The sequence below is a fragment of the Vanessa tameamea genome, chromosome 11 (assembly GCF_037043105.1).
Source record: "Vanessa tameamea isolate UH-Manoa-2023 chromosome 11, ilVanTame1 primary haplotype, whole genome shotgun sequence".
NCBI classification, from domain to species: domain Eukaryota; kingdom Metazoa; phylum Arthropoda; class Insecta; order Lepidoptera; family Nymphalidae; genus Vanessa; species Vanessa tameamea.
Window position 1 is genome coordinate 9,154,877 of NC_087319.1, and position 19,686 is coordinate 9,174,562.

The 19,686-nt window shown below is 31.3% G+C and overlaps 1 protein-coding gene across 5 annotated transcripts in view; it reads right to left on the bottom strand.

Moving 5' to 3' along the window:
• Positions 1–19,686, bottom strand: part of LOC113402539 (transcription factor collier) — a 53,639-nt gene that overhangs the window by 12,339 nt on the left and 21,614 nt on the right. The gene's annotated exons all lie outside the window — the stretch shown is intronic.

A 19,686-nucleotide genomic window follows, 5' to 3' on the forward strand; every position in this document is an offset into this window, starting at 1 on the left:
TCACATAAAAATACTTGAATAATAAACATTTTTTTTTTTCAAATATTTTGATTGATGATTCGTTTAAAGGTTTGTTCGTTAAACTAGAAAACTAACTAAAAATATATCTAGGGAAAATATCGAAGTCTACTAACTATTTATACTAACTTTAGCTTAGACATGGTGCACTGTTCGCAATACTGGAGACTCGACAGGTGCTAATTTATACGAGGCAAGTCGTAATTTACGACTACGACGCCTTATGTGCCGCTGAATGAGGTTGCTCTAATGAAACATTGTGTAACTCTTTTGTTACTTAGTTTTACCAATTCATACTCAATTCATATCTAATTAGTTTTTAACGTATGTATCGAAATATCGTTTGAGTAATTACAAATATAATTATATCAACGCATTACTATTGTAGAGACATATAATCAGTTTCATCTAGGTTTAGTTTGAAATAAAGTAAGATGGAAAATCGTTGCACTATAGGTACTAGGGGTATTCAAGCATCTTAGTTTTCATGGTGGTTAATTGGCAAATTTAGGAATGGTAAAAAATTCTTACGGTACATTGTCTATGGGCAGTGGTGCCCATCAAGTGGTCCATTTGGCCGTACGCTTACAAATACTGTAAAAAAAACTGTTCACACGCGATATCGATACTTTTTTTTTAAATGATTGTTGTGTTAATTAATTTTAAATTCTACATCAAGTAGCATATTTATAATATAATATTTATATTTACTAATTTCCAAGCTCTTAGAGCAAAGGTTGGTTTATTACTACAGGGAGCTTAGACGCATTTTTTTTAGTAAACATATTTTACAAAAAGAAACATTGATATGAAATGTTTCTAAAGTTTTTTATAACCTATTCCCTATTACCCTATTACCTATTCATTAATGATTGAGCATGATCTTATGACGCATCGAGTTGAGATGGCCCAGTAGATGGGATACTAATATCTTAACCGCTGATGCGTAATTACCACTGAATTTCCGTACTTATTTGTGCTTTTTATTTCAACGTTTGATAACAGCGTGGTCACATGTACCCATAAATTTACAACTGCAGCGTTTGAAATATCACAAGGAATATTATGTCGCTTGTACATGTAATTACAATGTTTCAATTAACCTTCAAACTGGAATAAAGGCATTCAAATTATTGCTATTTCAAACGACTATCATGTGTACGTGAATACTTACGCAGAAAGATGTGAATTAAGTCTAATTGGATGAGAAGGAGAACATTCCATGGATATAATTATTTCATAATTCATATCAACTTGATCTGATGAATAAACTCCGAACGTTCTTCACGGAGAACTTTAGCCCAGCAATGGGACTTTGATGTACACGCTCAATCGTATCTTTATTTTATGAAAACGGTACAGATAGATTGAAATAATATTTTAACTTGGACATTATACGATTAATAATAGAAAATTTAATAGGTTTGTAATGTGTGATATATATGATGTATATATTTAATTTAACTTAGATATACAAACATTGTCTGATATCAATAAGACCTTTTAGTACGAAACTTAAACCTATGTTTTTTTTAAATATCTGTAGCAGAAAATTTAACAACTTATATTTACTTATACAATTTCTGTGCGTTTATAGAAAAAACACAAGAAGATTTTATATGGAATACTGCAATCGAACAAAAAAAAACTTCTAACCGTAGTTGGTTCGTAGTTGCGTAAGAAACACTGCGACAAAATCAAACTGTTCCCAATAAAAGCGCCCGCCTATATAGAAAATATTTACCTATCGCATCACGAACAGAAAGGTAACTGTATTTTTCGTCGTAAAAACTACCCCTGGTTTTCATCCCTTCTCGTATATTATATAGCCCTATCCGTTAAAGCTTATCTTTTGATATCAAAAGAAATGTCGTAAGCGACATTGATTTTTTTATTGATACTAGGAAGGCTGACGAGTGAATACCTCCTAATACTAAGAACATGGGCTGTGTGCCATAATGTTATTCCTTTGGTATATATTAATACGAAAGCGGACATGGCTCAAAATACGCGAATATTACCCAAAGATTGCCGATTCAAATACAGGCAAACAATATTGAATATTTTGATGCTTAATAGTGTTTTGTAAAGAAAATCATCGGGAATAAATGTGTACATGTGTCATATAAAATCCCGTCAAATTTGTATCTACATAATAAGCAAGCAAGCAAAATATTGTTAAGAAGAGGAAACCTTAGCCTTTCAACAGTCAATCACTTACAGACTGTTTGTTGCCTTATGTACCTAATAACACTGACTCACTTATCCTTCACATAAGGAATACATTGATACTAAGCTTGTTCTATCGCGGGAAATTACTTTTAAACGACACTAGATACTGTCTGGCATAAGATTAAAAAGGTAAATATTATTTTGAGTATCATATAATTATGTATAGAACGAAAGTTACAACAGTAACGATAAAAAGATAGAATCAAAGCGAGCGGGTATTTATGAGGCTTTAAGCATAACAAGGATGGATGACAGGAAGGATGTAATTTTTTGTATGAACTACGGAAAGGTTTTTTTAAGCTTTTGGTATATATTTGTATGAAAATGGCTTAATAACAATTAAATTGGGTCATTATTTTGTATAAAACGCTTACATTTTATAGTTTTATTTTTACTCGCATATTCCCAACTATACGTCGGAAAAAATCTACTACGGCATTAAGTCGCGGTGAGGGGGCGGAGAGGGGCCTTTCAAGTCGGTACACTTGAATGCCACCCGCCTCACACCCCGCCCTCTATATACTATGTTTATTTGCATGGATGTTCCTTTCAAATAGTTTATAAAGAAATTCATATAACACGTTTTTATTTATAGAAACGTCTGATTATTTATAAATACCTACATATTTTTTTTAATTATAAAAATTAATTAAAAGTAAAATTGTTTTTTCTTAAACATTTATTTTTATTTTTAAAAACATTTCAAATGTAAAAGTATAAGGTTAATTATAAATTGTATTGAAATAAAATTAATTTATTTTTATTCGAATTTCATTTCACAACACACTTAACCCTGAACTAAACTAACTCGAGCAATAACGATTGTCGGAAATGTTGGAGCAACAGAAAACATTCAAACCCGAAACCGCATTCGGCAATCGAATGTTCGCGAAGAACTCGCACTGACAACAAGCGGTCTCTTATAACTTTTCCCTTTTAACCTTTCGCCCCCCTGCTCCCTCGGGAGGCGGTCCCCTGGGCCCGCGACTCCCTACGCCCCGCTCCACTCAATACCGACACGCCATGCGGACGCCAAAGATTAAGTAGCCGGAAGATTGACTAAAAACATGTTCGAACGAATTACATAAATATAATTAATAAACACAAATTAAGGTGTGTCTTTTTTGTTTAAATTGAAAATTATGAATAAATAAAAAAACATTTTTGCATTGAATATATAATTTTCGTTTCATAACGAGTATCATTTCATGTTTTTGATTTAATATATATTTTTAGAAATATTTATTTGATTACAAATATGTTCATTAATAATACAATAACACATCAACAACAAAAGAATAAATAGGTTATTTCCATAAATTTATTTTACTTTTTGTGACGTAAACATTTAAATGAACATATGAATAGTTATATCCGCTCTGCGAAATTTACCCGCGCGGGCAAATAATCTTTGGTTACGTGCGACGGGCCTATAACGGACCCAGTTTTCGACTTTGTTTTTCCGCGTGCGCCTATAGCGAGCGTTAATATTTCAGTACGTACGAATTCAAGGGTTAACTGGTCCCCGTCTCTGACGCGTAAATAGCGTACAATAACAACGATTTCCATACGTATCATTCATAGGAAAATGTGCATGAATCGAACTTTGTACTTACAAAGTTTGAGAATTTAAGAAAATTAAATTAAAAAACTGAGTCTTTCATATTTAGTATTACGTGTTACGAGTTAGTTAGTTATATAGCACATACGTTTATAAATTATAATTTATTTCATTGTTTGTATAAAATGTTATTATATATTTAAGTAATAGTAAATATCCTTTACTATTGCTTAAGCACACGACGACTTGGAACTTATTATATCATGCTACTCCATTGCAGATTGGCGAATAGACGTATGGTAGAATTCCATCGAGCACGTGTAGATTACCTAAAGCTGTTTTTCACTATTTTAGCCACTAGATCACCTCGACTTATTTGTTATAAAAACAGCAGAAATGCAAACGTAAATTAAAACTGAGCGGTTTTAAAATATACTGTAAGCCGCATTTAACCGTAAGTTTTGATTACTTGTTTAACTAGTATAAGAGACAGTGACGATACTTATTTATTTGTTATGTACGTAAATTATCTTTAAGAAGGTATATGTATATATAGCTTTTATAGCTAAAATAGTTTTTTCTTTGTGCCGAGTGAAGGATATCGCGACGAAGAGTCGTTGTCATGGTAACGCGATAAAACCTCTCCTTTCATAGAGCCCCGCAGTAAACGTAACAGTTTGAGATAACTTCACAATAAATATCATCAGTTATCCTGCCTCAATTATTTTGATAATTGTTTCAGTTTCGTGAATATTAAATATGATAATATTTTATTAGGAAACGACAAATAAGGATAATTTAAAAATAATTTTTCCATTTCACATCTTTGAATAAAATATAAGACATTTAAGAAAAAAAAACATAAATTTATTATTTTATAATAATCATTATTAATACTATATTAAAATAATGTTTTTTATAAAAGTCTTTCAAAGCTATTTTTTCAATTTAAGGCACAACAAGATACTTCAACGTTCGTTTCCAAAACGTATTTTTAACATTTTCTATATCCTCGAGGTACGGCCGAGTCTAAAAGTGCTCGGCGTATCTTCCAATTGACAGTACTCGCTGACATCGTCCAATCGCTCGTGGCTTGTAAGCCTTTCCCCGCTACGGAGCTCAGCTAAAAATACCTACGTTATATTTCCCGACCATCCGCTTTTTACAACGAATTTACCTATTATATGTAGTGACGTAGATGAGCTACGAGTGAATGCTCTACGAATCTTGGAGCAAGAATAGATGCCATATGATTAGCATTTATTGTCATAGTATCGATCAATTTAATGTGGAAACATGATTTAGAAGTAGATAAAATTATTATTAATAAACATGTTTATCGCGAATACTCAAAATGTTTATTATGCCATTTTAATATTTATATTGCAGAATATAAATGTTATTATAAAATATTAAAAGTATCATTTTCCATATGTGTTATAACCACTAACTCTGGTCGTGTTATTATGGAATAATATAACAAAACTAAAAACTAAATGTACTAGTGTACTGAGTCGCTTGCCCTAAAATGCCGCATTCAGCTCGACCTCTTTCGGGCACAATCAACATACAAAGACAAGGTCCAACATTACGCGTCACTTCATTGTGGGCACCACTCTAATTGTAACTACACTCCAGGGTACCATCAGCCGCTCAGCGCTCCCGATAGTAGGCGTGGGCCACTAATCTTCGACCCCTACATACTAATACACAAACGAATCTTTTTAAACAAGTTTCGATTCTATTTCAAGTATCTTAAGGCCCTAAATTGATTGCAATAATTAACCGTATTTGCAAACGTAGCGAGGGTTAACGCACACTATCAACTCATTAAATTGCATCGCCTTTTTAATGAGTCTGAAAGTGAACAAAGGATATTGAGCGCGATTACATTAAGTACGTACTTGTAGCGAGGTAAGATAGTTTGTTTCCTCGGTTATGTTTAGATAAGCAAATTTAAGTATTAATAAACTCGTTTTAGTTTCGACCAAAAATCGTCTTAGTTGTGTAGTTTTAATTATTACTCTATTCTGTATTCCCAGTACAAGATTTGAATTTTATTGTGTTCTTATAGTTGAAATTTCGATTTGGAGGATTCGGCATTGACGATAAACGTCCAATCGATTTTAATATCAAGTTCTCACTTAAATACAGATTTCGAATAAAAATACGATAACTTTAAATTACATATAAATACTTTCACCTTCGACTTAAAAATGTCATTAAAAATACATTTTCTAGATTAACATTAGCTGCTACTTTTGTTCGACTAAAAGAAGATTAATGAATATATGAACCTTTTCTAAGGCTTTCCGGCTAGAATTAAAATTCGAAAAGAGATTCTAAAAGAATCGTCATTAATGTTTAGATTTTACAAATAACAATCGCGATTTTTGGTGGCGGTGTTTGTTAGGCAAGACAACGAATGTATATCAAAAATGAACACTGACTTCAAAAGTAGCTGTTTATCTATACTAATATTATAAATACAAAATTAACTGTGTCTATCTTTTGCTCTTTCACGCGCAAACCACTTATTTTAACAGTAGATATAATAATTTAATCATAAGTTTCGAAACTTCAATGATGATTAACTTACTATGAGATACTAATAAAGATAAATAAACAATTGTAGAGGTAATTCACTATTGCTTATTATAACAAAACATATTATTTTCAAACGAATTAACTACATATGTACAAATTTATTTATATATATATACATACTAATAAGTTTTATTTAGAGAATATTATTTAAAGTAAACGGAGTGTATCTATTACCGACGTTCAAAAAAAGGTGTTGCCATTAAAATCTTGATCAATGTTTCGTAAACAAAAAAAAAAACTAAATTCTATATTTAAAACTATTTTAAAACTGTATACCATTTTATGCAAAACGCAGTATTTACGTTCGCCGCGTTCATATTTACCGGGTGAATATGCTATAAAGTGATATCACGTGATCGTTTTCAGCCGGGTAATAGTTATAAATTACCCGAGTAGTTTATAAAAGCCGGTTAACCCGAGGTAAGCGGACAAGGCGGATAATTTATTATTTGGAAATTCGGACGCGTTTTCATATGCTCTATTGATCATATCACAATGGGTTGAGGATAAAGGGTTTGTTTTATCCAAATTCTGGATGTAATGACACTTATTACTATCAGTAATAAGGATTAATATTGTTTGCTTGATTTGACATATGGTCAAGGGTGATGACTCACAGTATATTATATTATTGACACGCATACACGAGAACCGAGATGGCTGAGTAGATTGAATATGTGGATCTTATTTAAAGGTCACGATGTCAGATCCGGGCAACCACCTATGACTTTTAAAACGCTTGCTTCATTAATGTTTCAATTCACAGCCCTTGTTTCATGGTACTTGCATATTTAGTGTTAAATAAATTATCGCAAATAAGGTGGAAAATCATTCGGACGAATGGAATGGAACTAACGGACTGTTAAAAAAAACTGTCTTTTATTTTAGACGGTTCACATTTTAGACTTAAATCTTTATATTTTAAATAGCTTAATTACGTTTAATTTATTATTAATCAATATATAACAAAGATCTTTGTTCATAGTTGCATTTTTTTAAAATTTATTTATTATGTAAGTTTTTTGCATAGATCTATTCACTTACGTTAAATTATCGACGTGCATTAGTATGAATACCGCTCGTACTTACGAGATGATTTAGGTTGCGTGAGATGATTAATTTAAAAAAAAATACAGCAAAAATATTTTAAAAATTATATAGATAGATATAGATAATATTTGTTTGGACGCAATTATACATATATGTGTGGTCCTTACAAATGAATAGTACAAATTTTTAAATTTTGTGGACAACACACATTTGTAGTAGACATTCACATATAGTAGACAACACACAGGTATTAGTAAATTAATGTCAATTTCGTATCGATAGGTAGATCTTTTAAAAGCTTTTTTAAGCAAAACAATTTTTGATTTACACTGAGCTTGGCTAAGAGTATACTTTATTAAAATATTTTTTTATCTTTCCGATACATAAAAATACATTATTCTTTTTCTACAGATTAAAAACAAATCATCATGAAGATTTCTTTATTAATTTATCTATAAAAGTTTTATTATAGTAGCAACATTTAAAATGTTTTACTGTTACCTCAGTTCGAACGGGGAACGGAATATATAGTTGCAATGCGCACTGTATCATTTTCGCAAGAGGGTCTCGCCAAGTTATTATAGGAAGGCTACATTCACGTTCAAGACGTTTTAACATTTTAACTTAGCTAATATATCGGGTAATGTAATTTTATTATCCTTAATTTATATATATGAATGAAGTATACGAATTTATTTTAATTATATTTTACGTTGATATTTCTTCGAATTTCTTTGTTATTATTTAGGTGTATTTTGAGAGAAAGAGATTTAAATAAAAATAAAATACCTCTAATAGTAGCCATAGAGTGTACATAATATTTTTTTTAACTTGATCATGTTATCGAAATATAGAAATATAAGCAATATCCTCTTAACAATATTACGGCTGAAGTGACCAACTAGAGATTTACAGACATGAACGGAGTACTTTTGTGATCATATACATAGTCTTATGACAATCAGACGAGACAGGAGAGTCTGTACTATCTGGAGAAAGTGGGTAAAACACTTCAATTTTTGGTTGTTTATGTAATTCTTAATAGAAAAATGCATTAACTTTTACTAAATCAACCAGGAATTGGAACCTTGGAATATTTGGAATATGCAGCCTTATAAACTAGCCACTAGGCCAACGACCTCATTCTTCTATAATAATTTATCTTTACTCAATGTTTGCTTAAAATTAAATAAATTAAAACGTAGTTTAGTCAAGAGAACATTTATGTAATCACACACAAGACAAGACTAAACATTTGAAAAACTAATCATTTTCATCGCGAATGTACAAATTTTATATTCGAGAACCCTACAGTACATTTATCACTCGGAAACTTTTAAGGTAAGCATATTTAGGTCCTGGTACCTGGTTTCTCACTAAATTCTAGGTGATAATATTTGTGCGATTCATAATAACATCTATTATAACGTAAATATGTAATATCTGTACAGTACATTTGGCGTTATCGTATTTTAAGAACTTTTAGCTGTTTAAGAATTTTAATAAAACCTGTTCCATGTGAAGTATGTTCATTTTTATACCAATAATTATAATTTATCTATACAAAGAACATTTGTATTAGTACAAAAATAAGTCTAAAATTATATTCTGCAAATTTATACGTTCGAAATTTTTCAATTAATTTTTATGAATGTAAAATCGAATTAAACAGCAAGCCAAAGTAAAATTCGTGTTTTACGAATGGACAACTAAAATATAAACGTTTGGTAGGATCCCTCGTACAAAACTGCTCTATCAAAATATAACGACCGCGATAAAACGATGGAAAGAAAGCAAACGCTACCATCGAATTTCCAAAGATCCTACAATATATACGTCCTTCTCTAACATACTTGTAATATCTAATTCTTTCTTGTTCTGGCATCAGTTCTCAATTTTTATAGGCTAGTCGATAATATTTTGGCCGTAGCACGAGATGTATTATATATTTTCAGATTTTAATATTTCGCTCCGTAATACAGATAGATTAGACGTCTATCGTTTAGACAAATTAGCATAATGATACAGATCTTCATACGCATGTGACTTCAATACAACGTCAAATAAAACGCTTTGTTAATCTAATTTAACATATTAACTTAATTGCCATTTAGTTTTTCGAATTGGTCTCTTACAAACCGTCTTGACGTCATGTCATTAATCTTAGAAAGCTGGCAGCGCAGCAAACGACCTCCCGTTAAGGCTTTCCATGGGCAGTGTACCCATAATACGCTTGTATAACCGGAAAAACGTCAAAGTAAATGCCGCCGGAAGTGCAAGCCAAACGAAGCCTTCCCCTAATTTGTATTAGAGTCATTAACGCGTGCACTAGTCACGATCCTTCCGACCTTTGTGAACAAACAAATAGAAAATAAGGAATCCCGGCGCTGAGAAAAAAAAGTAAATTCGCTAGATATATTTTTTCGCAGAGAAGCGTGTCGGTAGCATTGTTAAATATATCGTCCAATCAGTATCTTGGGGCAGGAGAAATTAGCGTTTGAAAGTGAATGGCAGAACGGCGTATCCTGGTCTACCCTTTTATGTGGCGCGGCGTAATAAAAAAAGAGATCTTGTTTGAATTTGGAAGACGAATTAAAAAGAAAATGAATTCTGCACTAATTTAGCAGAGAGAGTTTCCAGGCGATTTTCGGGGCTTGACTCGAGGTCGGCTTAATTAATGCATTAAAGTTGTAAGTCTTCACTCATGTACCGATACTAATTAATACTTCCAAGTATCTAAGTGCCGCTTACTTTATCTGCATTTATGAAATTCGCTTTTTAAATCTAAATGAAGGATTTAATCTCTTCTTCTAATCTATCTCTTGTTCTAATGGCATTTTATATGTCGTTGTAACAGCAGATTAGAAGGGCACACGTTCCAGTGAAATTCGGATCAAGGGCACTTTAACGAATCGTGTCACTTGTAATGAAGGCTAATTCGTTCATTAACTCCCCGTGACAATGGGAGAAAGTGTAAGGTAAACGAAAATGAATGTCTAGTAGTTTTATTTGTAATTTACAAAGCTATACATAAGCATAGGCTTAATCGAGTTCTATGACTTTAATTCATTGACTTATGAAATAAAAAGAAAATGTAACAGAAAAAAATGCTCTAGAATTTGTGATAATTATTCAAAAAACAATCTTTACTACTTAAGGTATAAATATATTGTTTATATCTGGTAACATTATATGAAATAATTATGCAAATTAGTGCATTGTAGTTTAATATATTATACAAATATTAGATACAATTCATGTTAGTATTATTCATTTTAAATAAATTAGATGTGGACAAAAGGTTGGATATATTTATGTAAAATATTCAAGGATTAATGGCAATATATAAATAAAAGTACACAGATATTGTCTACATCTAATCCCAGTATCAGTACTTTCAATGATTTTTATCTCATTTATCAAAACATAAATCGGAATCGGTTCTGACAAGGCGTTAATGGCCAGCTCAATGCAATTTAAGCGACCCCAGCCGGCTATAACCGAATTTCTTTTTTGTATCAACGTGACTCTGTTACAATGCACTTTTCGATTTCAATTTATATTTTACTTTATTTTATGAAGCAGAAAATTTAAAAAGTTGCAACTTTATGTTATTTCCTCTCACAGTCTTTCTTCACTAACACATAAAAAACTTTTATTAATTAAACATTTTTTCAAATTTTGTTCAAATTGACTTTTCGCCAAAATCGTTTCGTTTGACGAATACGAATTCGATTAAGAATGAATTTTTTTATCAATTATGAATAATTTCAAAGTAAACTTCGCCAAAAAATATATTTTTATTTCATTCTCTATAAACAACATATTCATTGTCAAATGTAGGTTTTTGATCAATAAATATAAATGTGAATGGATTTTTTTCTAAAATTAGAATTATATCTGGTGTATTACTGCATCTCGACCCGACACAAGCGATATAAAGCGAAAATTGGATTCAGACTGACAATCGAAGGCGCTGCCATCAAAGGCGACCCGCGATATGTTTGCCCAAATACTCCCCGAAACTACACTCTATTCTTGTAGAACTCTGCAAGCTATTCATATTTTCTTCTTTAAAATATAATAATAAAATATATCGTAGCTTATTGGCTTATTTTATAGTTATCTATTATTCAAAAAATATTTTAATTTATATTATACATGAATAATAAAAGACTTTTTTAATCAGTAATGAAAAAAATATTTATTAAAGTTTTTTTTTATATAATGTCTACTTTTTAAATGCATAAGGTCGTTAATGTCCGACCTCTGGATTTTAAAGCTTATTCCACCACACTTCTCAATGTAAATAAATAAGTATTTAATATTAACGAACAAACTTTCATATGCATTTCCTATATTTTGAACAAAGTGTGGCGTAAATTTACTAAAATACAAGTGAAAACATAAGCGCACTGCACTAATGCAATTTACAAAGCAGGCAATCAAGACTACCACATTGTTGTACAGACGCCGTCAAAGAGCCAAAGGAAACTCCTTAATAATTAATTGATGCTTAAATGCGCTGACGTCTTGCGCTTCAAAGGGGACTAACAGCTGTGCATATGCCCCCGTAAGTGGTGCTCGCTGTCTAACTATACGCGATACATTGAGATTGATTTCCTATTAATAAGTTAAATTATATTATCTGTTTTTATTACTAAATATCATACAATTTCAAAGAAAATATTATAGCATCTAGTTTATGAATTAATTAATATTAAGTATCTTTAAGTAAAAAAAGTTTTCGAAGCTATGTCTTCCAAAGTATACAATGATAACTCTTTATATAATTACGTAATTTTTTTTTCCTTTATATGTTTGTCCTTTAATATAAACGATTTATGTATGACACTTATTCTACCCGTGCAAAGTCGGGACGGGTGGCTAGTATCTGATAAAAATAAATCCATTTAACCAAAACTGACATTTAGCTAATGGATATTAAAACAATGATATTAGTGTATCCGAGAACCTCAATTATAACGTGAAATTGAAGAGCCATTAATCAAATAAAAAGTCATGATTACACCCAAATCTTGATGACTAATTGAATGTGGCACTCGTCTTAATTGAACTTGAATGAGGACTTTTTGCTTCGAAATAGATTTTGGACACGATAAAGCGACAATGCTTTAACAAATAGACTTTAATATTAATAAAGTTTAAAATATGATTTAAACCATTGAAATATTTTTTTAAACATTTTAATAATTTTTGGGATTCGATTTCATGATTCTATAATTTCAAACGGTTTTGGAATAATGATATTAATTTTGCACAGATTTTTATACGTGGACCAGTTATGTCTTTGTTCAAGACCCGAGGAGTGGGGGAGGACCATCAACCACAAAAAGGTACTCACTCTTTATTTTATTCGCTTAATAATATCGCATGTATCTCGGTTAGATATAGTGTTTCAAACAAGAATAAAAACTCTTGGCAGAATTTGACGACCAACTTTTTGATGCCAACTTTCTTTGCTAACACATCTTAGTTGTTGGTTGGCAGGTTGGTTGGTTTCTACCACCATATCTATCGCTTACTAAGACATTGAGATGGAATCTATTCCACTTCATTAAAAACCACACGATATAATTTAGTTGAGTTTAAGTGAAATAAATAATATATGTAAAATAAAATATACGAAATTAGTGCAAAGAAAGTATATTTAGTGTCTTATTACACCTATATATAAACAATACATTTTCAAATATTGAAAATTCTAAGTCGGCCTTTTCGTAAAAATATTCAAAGCACTTGAATATTTTTACGAAAAGGCAAAAAAAGGACGATAAAATCCTGTCACTAATTAAAGATCCCGAGCCGAGGTCCTCCTCCTATTAAATTTCTCGCTAATTTGGAATTGAAATGAAATAAAAATAATTTTATGAAAAACTTATAATTAAATTTAAACATAGCCAAAAAATAAAATCTTTTATAGTCTTTATTACAAGTTTATTAAGACGAAACTATATGGGTTGATTATATAAAGCTTGGGTTGATTTAAATGAATATATGATTGACTTAAAATGTCATAGAAGGATTTAAAAAAAAATCTAGCTGCTTTTTTAAATCCAAACTTTGTGTCTACAATTCGTCTCGTACATCGATGGAGAAAAAGATCAAAAGATAAACGTCCATGTATATTGTATGCATATCAATCAACGTAGTAAAGTATCTTAGGTTTAGAACTTATTTTTTTAATACATGTCAGTGTCACATTTTTTGTTTGTTACATACGTGACTATTAAATAAAGAGTAAAAGTGTTTTACTTATACATATATTAAAATTAAATATTAAAAATATAAAATATAAAAATAGTTCCGATAAATCTATCCACATTGACAGAAATACAATTGTTCGACCTTATAAAAATGGTAAAGCAAAAACCGCTTCATAGATTAGAAACAACACGAGGTTCCGACTAGTTGCAATTCATCATTATTATTCCAGACAATTTATCAAGCGGTTGGCTCGCCTCCGACCGGATCGCACATTCTAACGAGATGGTGAATTTTCACCGAATAATTTCCGAACCGACGAATCACGTATTGGAATCCGAAATGAGGTCGAAATTGAGATAGAAGACTTGTACATGGCTTAGGATAAAAGTGGATATAAGAATAATGTAGGCAGATTCAAACTATACCGTTAGTAATATACTTAAAAGCAATGGATTTCTTTTAGTTTAATAACTTGGCATTAAAAAAAAACTGATATACATAATAAAGGAGATTATTCCTTTAATATCATGCTGTATTCAAATATCATATTTTAAAAAAGTTTAGGTTATAATAAATGGCTTAGAAATGATGATAGCAAAGAAAATAAAATACTTATAAATTAACATGGAATTTTGTCATTACTGAGCTTCTACAGTCGAAGGGTCGATACGATTACCGAGGCTTATTACTTCGACTCTATCATATTTCAATTTACGATCGTCACCCGGACTTATCGAGTAGAAAAATCAGGGGGCACTGAGTACCTACGTCGATATAAATCAGAAAGGAGATGTCTCATTACTGCCTTGATTTATTTATCGGACTAAGTGGAATACGATATTCTGCATATAATAAAATATAATTGAAAAAAATAAAAAATCGTTTTATGTATATTTAAATTCAAACTTAAACACGCTAACATTATGTACAAATTTTAAGCTTAAAGAAGACATTAGATAAAGTCCATGGCAAGAAAATGCTTGGTCGGAGGGAATAAGAAAGCGTTCCTAGTTGTTAAGTCTTGTACAGTTTCTGTCGCTATCTTTTGGATAAGGAGCCTAATCACCAGTCGTCGTGTCTGTATCGGGCCGTTGCGGAGCGCGGCCCTCCCCAGGGTACGCTTTTGGGACTGGTTTTCTTTTTGGTTTACATTACGCTGAAAGTGTGTCGAATTTTTTGTTATGTCTCACTTTGTATGCTGATTTTGTCAAATGTTTTTTTCGTAAAATATTAAATATATATTTAAAGTAATCTACAAAATTATTCGTTTCAATTGCAATGATTATCTATTTTAAACACCGGTAAAGTTGTATGTAAAAGTTATTTCCGCCTATTTCTACTTATAACAGCGAGTGCAGAACCTATTAATAAAGACTTATGAAGTTATCGAAACTTTACCAGTAGAACGGCGAACCTGTTCGGGTCGCGCACCAACAAACTTATGTTTGCAAACTATTTGTAATATAAATTTATTGCTCGTGTTAACAACTAGCTATTTCTGAAATCTTGTAAATTACTTTAATATCTTTCAAACTTAAAACAAGATATAAAATCTCAAAAATCTAAAAAGATCTAAATAATATTTCGTTTTATAGACTTTATTTTAATATAAATACTGAAAATGAAATACAAACGTATAAAGGCGAATTCATTGATTTTACTTTTAAATTGAAACAAAAAGTCTATATTTAAAACGAGTAGATACCAAAAACGTAATAGAGGATTCAGCCGCTCAGAAACAAATTTATTTGGCGAAAAGAAAAGAGAGGCGCACGGCGCCGCGGCGTATCTAATGAGATAATATAATAGCCGTGATTCGCTCCTACCACTGTTCACAGGACCGAAAATTACCGGAAAACTGCAGGCGGGGAAACCTCGGTTTTAGAACGTTACATTTCCCTAATGTAAAATTAGAATTTCGCCTTCGAAATAGATTTTTCATTGCGGTATCGTGTAAAAGTTTAAAATATTCAAACAGTATTTTATTTACTACTAAGAGCATAAATTAAAAGCACGTTAGGTCAGTTTTCTTCACTATCGACTAAACAACTGGTGTTCTTAATTCATAACACCAATTCAGGAATCAAATTGAATGATGCTATCGGGCATGTGAAATCATAATCTTCGGTTTAGACTGACATCTACTAAATTTGTTATTTAGGTTCAATAGTGTACATTAATTAAACAATACCATATGCGGAAATAGCGTAAACTACGCGGAAATGCAATGAAGAAAAAAAGAAACATTAAACATGACCGTGGAGTAGTATATTATTAATGTCAATAAAATATTCTTTCTCAGTAACAAGCATAAGAGGGTCATAACGAATTGGAAATCGATTTTGTCGCACCCGAAATAGGGTGTAAAGATCCCATTGTAATATGGATGCCATCCATATGTCGAGTGAGCCCATAGCGCTATCGTCCGTTTAGTAGTCGAAGTAAAAGGTATGTTCTAATAGAACGAGTTTTTCTTGTGTCAGTAATAAAATAGAATCAGAACCTTAAGTGCCCATGCATGTAATCAATTATCTCTTCCCCTTTTTCAATAAACAAACAACCTTTAAACCTACCATTTAATCCGTTAATAGCTATTCCGATCACAATATGCTTATTATGAGTATAGTTTAATGCGGGTGTCTCCCACCCCTCGGTCAACTAACGTTTTAAATTCAAGCACGACAAAACATCTTAATCATTACGCTTCATAAAATCCTTAAGTGATTGCGTAGAAGGGACAGATTGCGTGGGTCGGAATTGATTTCGAAAGTCCATCTCCTAAAGTACCTGCACCCTATCGATATTGTGATTGTAATTGTACCTTTATAGATTGGTACAATTTTAAAGGGGACATGTTGGTAGAAAAGTTCTACTTTTTAAATTTTACAAGGTTTGTCTTATCTTTTTGTTTTACTTAGCGTAAATAAAAAGTGAGTAAGTCGAGAAGGTTCAATGCATAGAACTCTTCAATCCCAACTGATCATTGCCAGTTCAAATTCGGAGTTATGTTTTTGTGGTTATAACTCGTAGCGAGGTAATCTGATTCGCATTGGATAAGCCTAGTTTCAAGTCTTCTCCTTAAAAGTAGACATGAACCAGCAATATTACATTACCCGCTATAAGTTATTTTTATAAAAAAAATCCTTTTATTAGTTACTTTTACGAATGCGGTTTTAATTATCAGCAAACGTGTTTTTGTTTTAAGCAACAGTGAGAGATATGTTCGGTGAAAATTTCCATAGAATACAGCATCGCATAAGTTAATAGTAGAGCCGGGCGCGAGCAGCGGCGGGCGGGCAGGCGGGCAGAGATAATGAAATTGTGTACAGAAGCGCAACGAGCCGCGATCGTGTCTCGGGCAAAAATCCACTTAACAAATTGCTGCTGATTCGAAGGGTTCAGGATTGTTGGCTGCTTTTACCGTTACGTCAGTTATTCGCCTGGTTATCGATACTCAAACGCTTTCGCTCCGCAACCGCGGCTCCTTTCGAGATAATCTTCATCATTAAGTATTTAACTAAGAAAATATGTAACAATTAAGATATTTTGTTACGCGTAATTGAATAAATTGTTCATCATTCACTAACGAAGCTTGAAAATCTGTCTTCATAACTACTGATGGTTTTGAGCCATTCGTCATAGTAGTTTTATTTATTTTTATTACTCTTTAAAAATTAATGATAAAATACTTTTATTAAAAGCTGTTTTTATTTTATATTATCTTATTTACAAAATATTGTATGCGTAAACGCATCTTTCATCCAACTGAATTGAAACTTTGTTGTTATTATTGATGCATATGCGTGAATATTTTTAACATAGTAGGTACCACGGATACTTACTCTATTTCGCGTATAAAGTACTGAAATTAAAATTATTTTCATTCCAGAACTGTATTTTGATGAACAATAAAGTCAAAATTTAGCTTAATATAACTTACATAGACATAACATAACAGAACTTTTGCTATCTTTAAACAAAACTAAATAAAAATATACTTCATTCATATAAAGGCTTTATTAAATTAAACATATCTTAGTCGCCATTTTATAAAGAAAAGATAATAAAATAAATTGAAACAAATATATAAAATAATTAATCCATCAACAAATACTAGCACAACATACAGAAAGGCGGTATACATGAGTACAAAAGCCGTAATGAATTCGGTGGCAGCGTTTTGCACGCAATTGCACAATTTCAATTATCGCATTAGTTCACGAGTGTACGTTACATGGGCGAGGCGAGTTGATAGATTAATGTTCTATGATGTTACTGACTTGCCAATCATGTCATACGTATACGGCAATTTGGTTCGGACCCTCAGAATTGATTTGATATACATTCTACCGTTGCTCAAAGATATAATAGGCTATGAATATTCAATTCCCAATTATATTTTGCTTTTTTTACAGCTAATTATAAATAACTCGCACGGTGTTGAGGTTAATTTGGACACATCAAACGATAAATATCGCAAGTTTATTCGTGGTTGCGAAATTCCAGGATCAACTTCATGCCACGTCGAAAACCAAAGGAAAGTTCGCGCACAAAGGCCGTCATTGAATTTTTTTGTTTCCAAGGTACAAAAAATTTGAATCGAACGAATTACAAAACCGACAAACGAATTGGTAGGGTTGTCAACGCTTTTATACCAAACTTGTAATATTTACTTTTTTTATTAGTGTTTGTATTAACTTAATATACGCGTATAAGGCTGTGTTGGTAATAGCTCAATGTCAATGAAATGATTCTAACAACAATCAATCAATTTTAATGATTTTTTTTGTATAGATAATTATAAAACAGTTTTTTTTACTATAAAATTAAAACTGAGTCAAGTATATATAAACCTATGATACATTTCTGTCGTTAATATGCACGATATAGGTACAACCCTAAATTGAAAATATCGAGCGTTCGGAACGAGAGACGCCTATCTCAATTGAATTCCCGAAAAAGGATAGGAAATAAAAGCAGCACGATCTTCACTACCCTCACCTTTGGATAGTGCTCACTCTATTGAAATTTCGATATTTGTCACTCTGATTAGCTTCCTCCAATTCCCTATCGAATCCGAGTGAATGACTCAGCGTGAGACTTCAGGCAATTACGGGTATAGACATAAGAGCAAATTGTGGCTCAATTATTTTTTTTCAAAACAATAGCCATGACCGAATGCTTTTCGGTTCAATATTAATGACTTCTTTCGATTTGATTTACTTGGAATAAGCTCTCTAAATTGATTGTGTAAGATATACATAGGTACATTCATTTGTTTATTTTAATACAAATATTATTATTTCAAATATTTAATATAAGTATTATACGAATAAGTGTTGCATAGACGTGGCATCGTGAAATAGAAAAAAGAAAAACATTCAGATGTGACAAAAACGTTTGAAAAAGTTACAAACTGTTAAAAGTTCCTTATCACAAAAATGCATTTGTCGACGCAAACTTTGTCCGCGGACATTACGCTTGATGAATGTTCAAAAAATACAAGTATGATTAAGAAGTTGACGCCAAATAATATATTTTTTTATGAAATGTTTCAGATGATTTAAATAAGAGGTAAATCAAATATACGTGTAGACGATAAACGTAATTCCGAAAATATTCCGCGGGCCTATTATTTCTAACACCAACCCAAATATAACTGAAATTAAAGTCAAGCAGACCAACCCGGTAGTGCTATACTTTGCTATAACAGTCTTACTCGTATTTGCAGAATAATTTGTCAAGAGTCGTAAGTTTTTTACTTTTAATAATAACGCCCAATAATAATAAAAATTTCAACTATTTTTATAATTTTGTTTTTTAACTAAGTACATTAAATTTTATTTCATTATTTAGGGTTTACTTGTAAAAGTTCACTTAAATTGTTTATAGTTTTATTAATAAATAAAGAAATATGGATGTAAAAGGGCAAGCTGAAACTGATATCTGTATTTTTGTAAACATAGAAATATAGGAAAAAGGTAAGAATT